Source organism: Anomalospiza imberbis, chromosome Z (assembly GCF_031753505.1).
Source record: "Anomalospiza imberbis isolate Cuckoo-Finch-1a 21T00152 chromosome Z, ASM3175350v1, whole genome shotgun sequence".
Lineage (NCBI taxonomy): Eukaryota > Metazoa > Chordata > Aves > Passeriformes > Viduidae > Anomalospiza > Anomalospiza imberbis.
The window spans coordinates 71,952,395-71,961,464 of NC_089721.1; the positions used below are offsets into that span (position 1 = coordinate 71,952,395).

The following is a 9,070-nucleotide window of genomic DNA, read 5'->3' on the forward strand; positions in this document are numbered from 1 at the left end:
CTACTGGCCCACAGGTAGGGTTTTGGTTGTGCTGCACACTCCATAAACAAAAAAACAAAACAAAACAAAAAAAAAAAAAAAAGAAAGAAACCTACATGCCACTAAAGCTATACGAATGCAAATATAAAGTGTAGAAACTGTGAAAGAAGTTGTTTGTAATTCTCAGAACAGTGTCTAATTTGCAAATTCCCAAAAAAAACCAGCTAGAAAGCTGCTGAGTTTTCTTGTGTTGTTCAAAAAAATATTTATATCACTGCCTGAGAAGAGGAGAAATGCATGGATTGTGCCCGGGCCAGTAGCAGTAAATAAAGATTATTTTTAAGAGCAGCTTGGTTCCTAATTTTGTTTGTAAATGCCTAAGTTATGCTTAAATTGTTAATTGGCTTAAAGCCTTTGCCACAACCATTTGCAACAATTAGAAATGAAGTAGGTAATTAATAGATCCACCACTGCACAAATCTCCTCCACTCACCTCTGCCCAAATCCAGGTCCAACAAAAAATGTTGGGATTGGTAAAAAGAATTCAGAACCATGTATTTTTTCATGTCACTGCACCCTAAGTTAAAAATATTAATAATCAATTGCTGTTATGTGGCAGTTAGGGGCTATAGCTTCTTTGTCTGTCATCTCTTAGATGTGTAATCATGACAGTTATTTTACTTGAAAGTTACTATGAATTTATCTTCTCTAATATAAATGTAGTTTAATTCTTGTGAGGTAGGTTTTTTTTTTTAGTGTTGCATCATAATTTAGTTGGATTAATTTTAGTGGTATTTAAGTGGCTGTGAGTTATGTCGATGGTTAATGTCAACACTCAGACATGGTAGAAATGTTATTTTGCACAGTGTCAGTTTGAAAGGTAAAAATCATTTTTCAAGTAAAGATTAATTCATTTCTACATGAGACCTCAATAGAGTTTGAGAGACTAAAGGCCTTACTGCACTATAAATTATTTTTTTCCCAAAAATTCCTGATTTGCTGCTTGAGAACTAAATAAAATAAAAGCAATGTTTATCAGTGAATTGTTAAATGCTGTAACTTAAATAAGTGGTATAAACTCAGAATCTCACAGATTCACCAGGTTGGAAGAGACCTTCAAGATCACGGAGTCCAACCCAGCCCCAACACCTCAACTGAACCCTGGCACCCAGTGCCACATCCAGTCTTTTTTAAACACACCCAGGGATAGGGACTGCACCACCTCCCTGGGCAGCCATTCCAGAACTTTATCACCCTTTCTGTAAAAAACTTCCTCCTAATATCCAGCCTATATTTCCCTTGGAGCAGCTTGAGACTGTGTCCTCTCGTTCTGTCTGTGCTGCCTGGAGAAAGAGACCAACCCCACCTGAGCACAGCCACCTTTCAGGGAGTTCTAGAGATGATAAGGTCACCCCTGAGTCTCCTTTTCTCCAAGCTGAAAACATCCCCAGCTCATCCTCAGCCGTTCCTCACAGGGTTTGTGTTCCCAGCCCCTCTCCAGCTTCGTTGACTCCTCTGGATGCACTCGAGTGTTTCAACATCCTTCCCAAACTGAGGGGCCAGAGCTGGACACAGCATTCGAGGTGTGGCCTCACCAGTGCCACGCACAGGGGTGGAGTGACCTCCCTGCTCCTGCTGGCCACACCATTCCTGATCCAGGCCAGGAGCCATTGGCCTCCTCAGCCACCTGGGCACACTGCTGGCTCATGTTCAGCCGGCTGTCGACCAGTGCCCACAGGTCCCTTTCTGCCTGGGTACTGCCCACCCACACCGTCCCCAGTTTAGACCATTGCAGGGGGTTATTGTGGCCAAAATGTAGCACTGGGCACTTGGACTTGTTAAACTCCATCTTACTGGACTCTGCCCATCCCTCCAACCATTCAAAGTCTCCCTGCAGAGCCCTCCTACCTTCCAGCAGAGGGACACATGCTTCCAGCTCAGTGTTGTCTGCAGATTTACTGATGAAAGACTCAATCCCCTCATAAAAATATTGAACAGAGCTGGCCCCAGCACAGAGCCCTGAGGGACAGCACTGGTGACTGTCCCCAGCTGGATGCAGCACCGCTCACCACCACTCTCTGGGCCGGCCATCCAGCCAGTTCTGAACCCAGCACAGAGTGCTCCTGTCCCAGCCGTGGGCTGCAGCTTTTCCAGGAGTGTGCTGTGGGAGACAGTGCCAAAGGCCTTGCTGGAGTCCAAATAGACACATCCACAGCCTTTCCTGCATCCACCAGGAGGGTCACCTGGTCATGAAAGGAGACCAGGTTGCTCAAACACGACCTAGCCCTCCTAAACCCCTGCTGGCTGGGTCTGACACCCTGGCCATCCTGGAAGTGCTGTGTGATGGCACTCAGTGTGAACTGTTCCTTGACCTTACCGGGTACTGAGGTCAGGCTGACTGGCCTGTAATTACCAGGATCCTCCTTCCCTCCTTTGTTGTGAATGAGTGTCACACTGGTCAGATTCCAGTCATCTGGAACCTCACCAATGAGCCAGGACTGCTGGTAAATGATGGAGAGCAGCTTCCCAAGCTCATCTACCAGCTCCCTCATCATCTTGGGGTGGATCCCATCTGGTCCCATGGATTTATGAACATCCAAGCAGCTCAGCAGTTCTCTGACTGCCTCCTCCTAGACAACAGGGGCCCATTCTGCTCCCTGACACCATCCACCAGCCCAGGAGGACACTGGTCCTGAGGACAAGCCATCTTCCCACCAAAGACTGAGGCAAAGAAGGTGTTAAGCACTTCCACCTTCTCCTCATCTGCATTACTAAGTTCTCTCCCACATCCAGTAGAGAACAAAGGTTGGTCTTGCCCTGCCTTTTGCCATTAATATATTTGTAAAAAACATATTTCCTTATCCTTTACAAAAGTTGCCAAATTAAGTTTGACCTGAGCTTTGGCCCCCTTATTTTTTTTCCTACATGCTCTAGCAGGCCCCCCTTAAATATTTCCTGAGAGACCTGACCCTCCTTCCAAAGGTCATACATCCTCTTTTTATTCCTAAGTTCCTTCAAAACCTCCTTTCCCATCCAGGCTGGGCGTTTGCCTCATCAACTCATCCTTCAGCACACAGGGACCGTCTGTTCCTGTGCCCTCAAGATCTCTGTTTTGAGGCATGCCCACCTTTCCTGAACTCCTTTGTTTTTAAGGGCTGCTTCCCAAGGAACTCTCAGAATAAGTCTCCTGAATAGGCCAAAGTCTGCCCTCCGAAGTCCAATGCAAAAGTCTTATTAGTGTTCCTCCTGACTTCACCAAATATTGAGAATTTTATAATTTCATGATCACTGTGTCCGAAGCAGCCTCCAACCACCACATCTCCCACCAGCCCATCTCTATTTACAAACAACAGATCCAACATAGTCCCTTCCCTGGTGGGCTCACCCACCAGCTGCAACAAAAAGTTGTCCTCCACACTCTAAAAATTTCCTGGACTGGCTCTTTTCAGCTGTTTTCAGGTTGAAGTCACCTACAAGAACAAGGGCCGATGATCCTGTAACGTTCTTTAGCTGCTTGTAGAATGAGTTGTCCACCACTTCTTCCTGGTTGGGTGGACAATAACCAACTCCCAGTGGGATGTCAGCCTTGTTGGCCTTCCCCTTAATCCTTACCCGCAATCATTCAACTCCATCATCATTAGCTTCAATTTCCATGGCATCAAAACCTCCCTAATATAAAGGGCCACCCCTCCACCTCTTCTCCCTTTCCTGTCTGCCCCTTCTCAGAGGAAGTATTTTGTGTTTGGTAGTTAAATAAGCATTGCAGTCAAGGTTCAGCCAATCATTTTCCTGAGTTCTAAACTCTGCCATGGAATTTGGGTTGTGCCTCCAGCTCTGCAGTAACCCATATGGCAAGAAGAGATGTGCTGTTCTAAGAAGAGAGTATTTTGGTCCACGTTCATAGAATCAGGACCCAAAAAAATCAGGAATAAAAAAGATCCAAGTCATACTAATCAAACACCAAGTGGGGTTGTTGAATGTTCACTGCCAGAGCTTTGGAAAAATAAAAAAGGATTCAGGAAACACACTGGGAATGGTGCTGTTGCAATGTAGTTGGCATTTCTTTGGATAGAAGCTTTTCCAGATAGTTTGATGCTATGGTTTTCTCAGCTAGGGATACACAAATCTCCTTTCTCAAATTCTTCTCAGCCTAGTTCCATTAAAATCACTTTGAATATGCCAGGGGATGATGTCAGTATTTTTAACTTGATGGAGTTAAAAACACAATCACCTTATGAAGAGATACTAAAAAAAAAATGAAATAAAAAAAAATCTGACCATACCTTTTCAGATTTTAGATGTACCCGTGTTTCTGAGCATAGGAATAACAATGCTTGGTCTGGTGACAATGCATTGGCTGTGTTTCAGACAGTGATCAGAAGTGAATTATTGATGAATGAGTGTAAGAGGGAAAAGCACCAAGAAATGTTTGTCCCAGTGTATTTTCCCAGCTTCAAGGAGTCTTCAGTATAAGGATCTTCCTGAATCAGAAGTTGTGTCTTCCTTTAATTTTGCTGCTCCTTTTTACTGCCCTTCTTCAGCTTTGTTTTCTCTTGCAGTTGCCCAGCATTAATCTATGCATAAATGGGTTTTGATGTGAAATTTGCAACCCTATCCATCCTACTCGAGGAGCAGAACGGAGGAATTAGACTAGAACTGAGTAAACAAGTCCTGAATAACCACCCTCCGTTTCAATCGCAACATTATATAGAAAAAGACATAATCTGTTTTCACTGCTGTCTCCATATGCTCCTGAGCTATGCTGGAAGTAAAACTTTTTTGCACACTTGCTCAAGGTAGGAAATTCCTCTGAATATCCATCAGAGGGATGTAAATCCCAGCCTAGGGACTGCAGTGTGGAAAATTGCTCATTGGCAGGGCATGGAAATCTCTGTGTGGAAGAACAAGAAGAAATAGTCATAAGCATGTGTGTAATCTATGCAAACACCAGCATTAATTAATGCAATATCAGTGGTCATCTGTAACCCTATTGTCCAGTGGTAAAGTTGGCATTTGGGGACTGCCACATCACTGCAACCATGATGGGGTCTGCAGACACCTCAGGAAGGAATGGAAGCTGTGTCTCCAGCCACCTCTCTGCAAAAGCACTTTGGGTAGCACTTGTAAAGAAGATTTTGGGGTTATCATGAAATGGTTGTGATGAAGCAAGCCGTGAAAAAACATCACTTTGTATATGGGTGGGCACTTTGGTAGCAGACTCTCAAGCACCCATCTAATGAGCTCCTAAAAATCAGACTTGCTGTTATCTAAGAGCAGTCCCTGGCAGAGCAAAGTGGGCAAGAATATTTATGTGTCAGAAGGAATGAGAAGAAATAGGAGCCTGGGCTGGGTGGTGGGGAGAAGCACGAGCAGGACCAGAGGTCATCTGTAATCCCACTGTCAGGGTTTGTGTTCAGCACCATTGCCAGGCCCCGCTAAACATAGCCAGGGTAATCTCATTCCAGAAAATGAGGTGCTTGGAAGAAGAAAGGATTGCAGATGTCTAAAGCAGATTTGTTTTCTCCCTGCCTCCAGTTTTGCATCTGTTTGTTTTGATGACGTTAGCTAGAGGCAGACCAACAGAGGAAATAAGAGTTATATACTCGTGCTGCAAAATCAGGCATGTTTCATCATCAATAACAAGAAACCTTTTCATTCTAGTTGCAGAGGCATAACCATCACATTTTCAAGCAATTTTTAAACAATTTGGACATTTTGCTTAATTTGTGGACTGACATAAACATAAAATATTCAAATTAAATATGTTCAAGTAACATATTTACCCAGTCATTTCTTCTTATTATCTCTTGCTGTAGTAATTCTTTTTCTTAAAATAGTTTGTCTTTTCACTATAAAGAACATGAATTAGCTACTTATTTCCCTACTTTAATGTTCTTCTGCGGAGATATCAATGTATACCACAGTAAGCTAGCTGTCATTTACTTTGTTTTGCTCAAATATTATTGTTCAGCTGGAGGGATTTGCTGTTGCCAGAGATAAGGGTGGAAGCAAAGAACCCATCTCCTTTCTGGGGAGCTGTTTGATCCCCATACCCTTGGTCTACAAGGGAAATCTGGACCAAAAACCAATTGGTTTGTGGTGCAAAATGGTGCGTAGTGTTTCTAGATATAATTAAGGTTGTAAAAGAAGCCTCTAAGGCAGATTTATAACTCTGCTGTCTTCACATGGTGGGGATTCTCAGGAGAACTGAAAAATTCACTTTTCCTCTGTTACTGGCTTTACCCATCCTTCTCTGGATCTGTTCACGTAGCTCTTGGTACACCTTGGCATTGTTATCTCCATGGATTGTGAGATTTTTATGGGCACAGGTTTGTGTTTGGTGAGAAAAAGAGAAGCATTAAATGGGGTTTATTTAGTGCATACCCATATTTATCACTGTAGGATATAACTTGCCTTAGTACCCTGCTTTTTAATGATACTGAAATAACATCTCCAGATGACAAAATCTGCCTGGAGATTCTGTATCATGTCAGGCAGCTTAATTGCTGTTAAATTTTTCTTTATTTCTTTGCATCAAGTGTGTTGTCATACCCCAATGCATCTGCCTTAACTAATAAAAATATCCTTTTTTTGATTTAATGACTAACATTGACCAGTCTGAATTGTACACAATCGATCACTCTAGTGATATTATTATTTCCCAAGTTGACATGATTTCTGTTAAAATAACCATGGATTTAATAGAAGCAGAAGCGTAGCAATAAAATATAATACATCTTGCACTTGTTCTGCAAAATATGCCTCTTAATCAAAAAAAAAACAAACTGAAAAAGCTCTTTTTGCATATTATCACTGTTAGAAGTCAGTGGTATATCACAGCTCTTAGACACATAAAGAAATAATTGATAACTTGAAGAAAAGTGGGGTTTGTGTCTGAAATTTAATACCGTGTGCAGGAAGTGGTCTGTAACCAATCTTTTAGTGATAAACCACATTTAATGGAACCAGAGATGGGTCATTCAGCTGAGAGTTCTTAGGAAAAACAAATTTCTTGTGAATATAGAGAGTAATAGCCCCATTAGAGTTTTTAGAAGAAGGAAGAGTAACTTGCTAATCTAGTGGAGATTTTGGAAGAAATTAATGAGCATATGGCTAAGGGAAGTCCATTTGCTGTGGTATTTGACTATCCAAAAATATGTTCAATATTTGATTTTAACCGATAAAAGACAGTGAATTGAAAGGGTTTCTTGCAGAAAATGATGTCTGATTAAAATAAATACCTAAAGGGTGAGCAAAAGTGCAAATTTAACAGTGGAAGGACTTCACTGATAATATACTAATGAAACTTTTGCTGAAATACTGGCTGTTCAATAAATTAAAAATTAAAAAAAATATAGGAGAATATTCTGGTAATTTAAGAAATATAATTATATATTGTTTAGGAACTATTAATTAGTATCATGCTTTCCACACATCTCATGTTGTTGTGTTTGAACTGAACACTAAAGTAGAAAGTATCTCTACTGTGGTAATTTTAAATTTTAGGAGAGGTATTTTTGTTGCTCAGACTGAAAAATGGACAAACAAGACAAAACCATGACTGGAACTGCAAAGAAAATAAGAAGCTTGTACAATAAAGTACCTGCTCCCTGAAGGTAGAGATTGTCTTTGGATTTCAGGAATAATCCTCCTAAAGCCAAGGAAGATAAACACTGCTGAGCTTGTATGGTCATAGCTGAAAAAATAAAGTGCTGTGCTTGGTAATTAAACTTAGAAAGGAAATCGCCCTCAAGTTAGAAAGGAAAATTCAGCTTTGTCTTGTAAGGATTTCACGCATATTTCAAATAAAATTTAATGCATCTCAGACACGAGGTGCATTAACAGACATGGCAAATATTAACATGGCTCCAGCAGGCCTCCTCTTTAAGGTCCCCTCAGAAAATCCTTCATTTGTTTTCTTGCAGCTCTATTTTTAAATAATTATTAGTCTATGATTGAAACTGTTAAAGATGGTTAATTTATTTCATTCATTTGTCCTGTAGGTATGGTTGTGTTGGTGAGTTATACATGCACACAAACACATCTGTTTGAATTTTCTTTTCCACTATGAAACAGCACAATTTTTTTTTTCAATAATTAGCTATGAAAAACTTTTGAAAACCTGCACTTTTCTTAGGAGAGAGGAGTCATTTACCTCTGTATTTCAAGCAGATGCAGCAGTTTGCACACCAAAAGATTGCATTCTGCTTCAATGAAAATACTTCAGGAACAGCTAAGATTTGAATAGGCCTTTCAATCGTCAAGTAATTCTTGATGAAAACACAATGAGGAATGACACCTTCCCAACATTTGTGGGTTTTCTGAATGTGTTCTGCATTGTCCCTGCCCATGCTGGTGACAAAGAGTTTCTTTTCTTCTTGTGCTGCCTCACGCCTGGCACAGCAATAGGAGAGAGTCGCGTTTTGTCATGTTTTCTGCAGTTATTATTCAAGTGCTGAAGGCAAAGCTTTTATTTTTGGCTGATAAAGAGAAGTAGCATGAGGAGTTTAGGTTCTAGCTGAGCTTTGTGGGGTGGTAAAAACCTGTGTGAAATCATGACATGATGCAAGTCAGTCACTAATTTGAGTGGGGCCAGGATTTCATTTGGGCATCTCCTGAAAGTTTTTAGGGATTTTAATGAGGAACACTCCCGAAGTCCACCTGCATGGGAGCTTTGCTTTACCTTTTCAGAGCACAAGTATGTGCTTGTCCATCACCATAATCAATTTAAAACTTCAGTTCAGTTTATCTTTGTCTCCGTCATCACCCCACACCTGGGGACTGTACGACCCTGCACCATCTCCTGGCTGAGAGGAGCAAATTGCACTGGTCACTTTTTCTTCTCTGCACTTTTAAATTAACGAGGAATTAAATTATTTGTGACTTTCTGCCTGTGTGGTGTAAGGATTTCGTAACAGTATGATTTCAGAATTCATTTTTGGGTACTGATTGAGGTGAAACTCTGCCAAGTTTCTGAGAAAACCTGAAATGTAAGTAAACATCTGCCCTGTGGTGCTCAAAATTGCCAAAGTGCAGCTGACCTGCAAAGCAGAAGGTCTTTTGGGCCACAGAGTAACACTGGCTGCCAGAA

At 41.3% G+C, this 9,070-nt stretch overlaps 1 protein-coding gene across 1 annotated transcript in view; it reads left to right on the forward strand.

Annotated features, from left to right (window-relative positions):
* EDIL3 (EGF like repeats and discoidin domains 3) overlaps window positions 1–9,070 on the forward strand; it is a 234,431-nt gene that overhangs the window by 152,341 nt on the left and 73,020 nt on the right. The gene's annotated exons all lie outside the window — the stretch shown is intronic.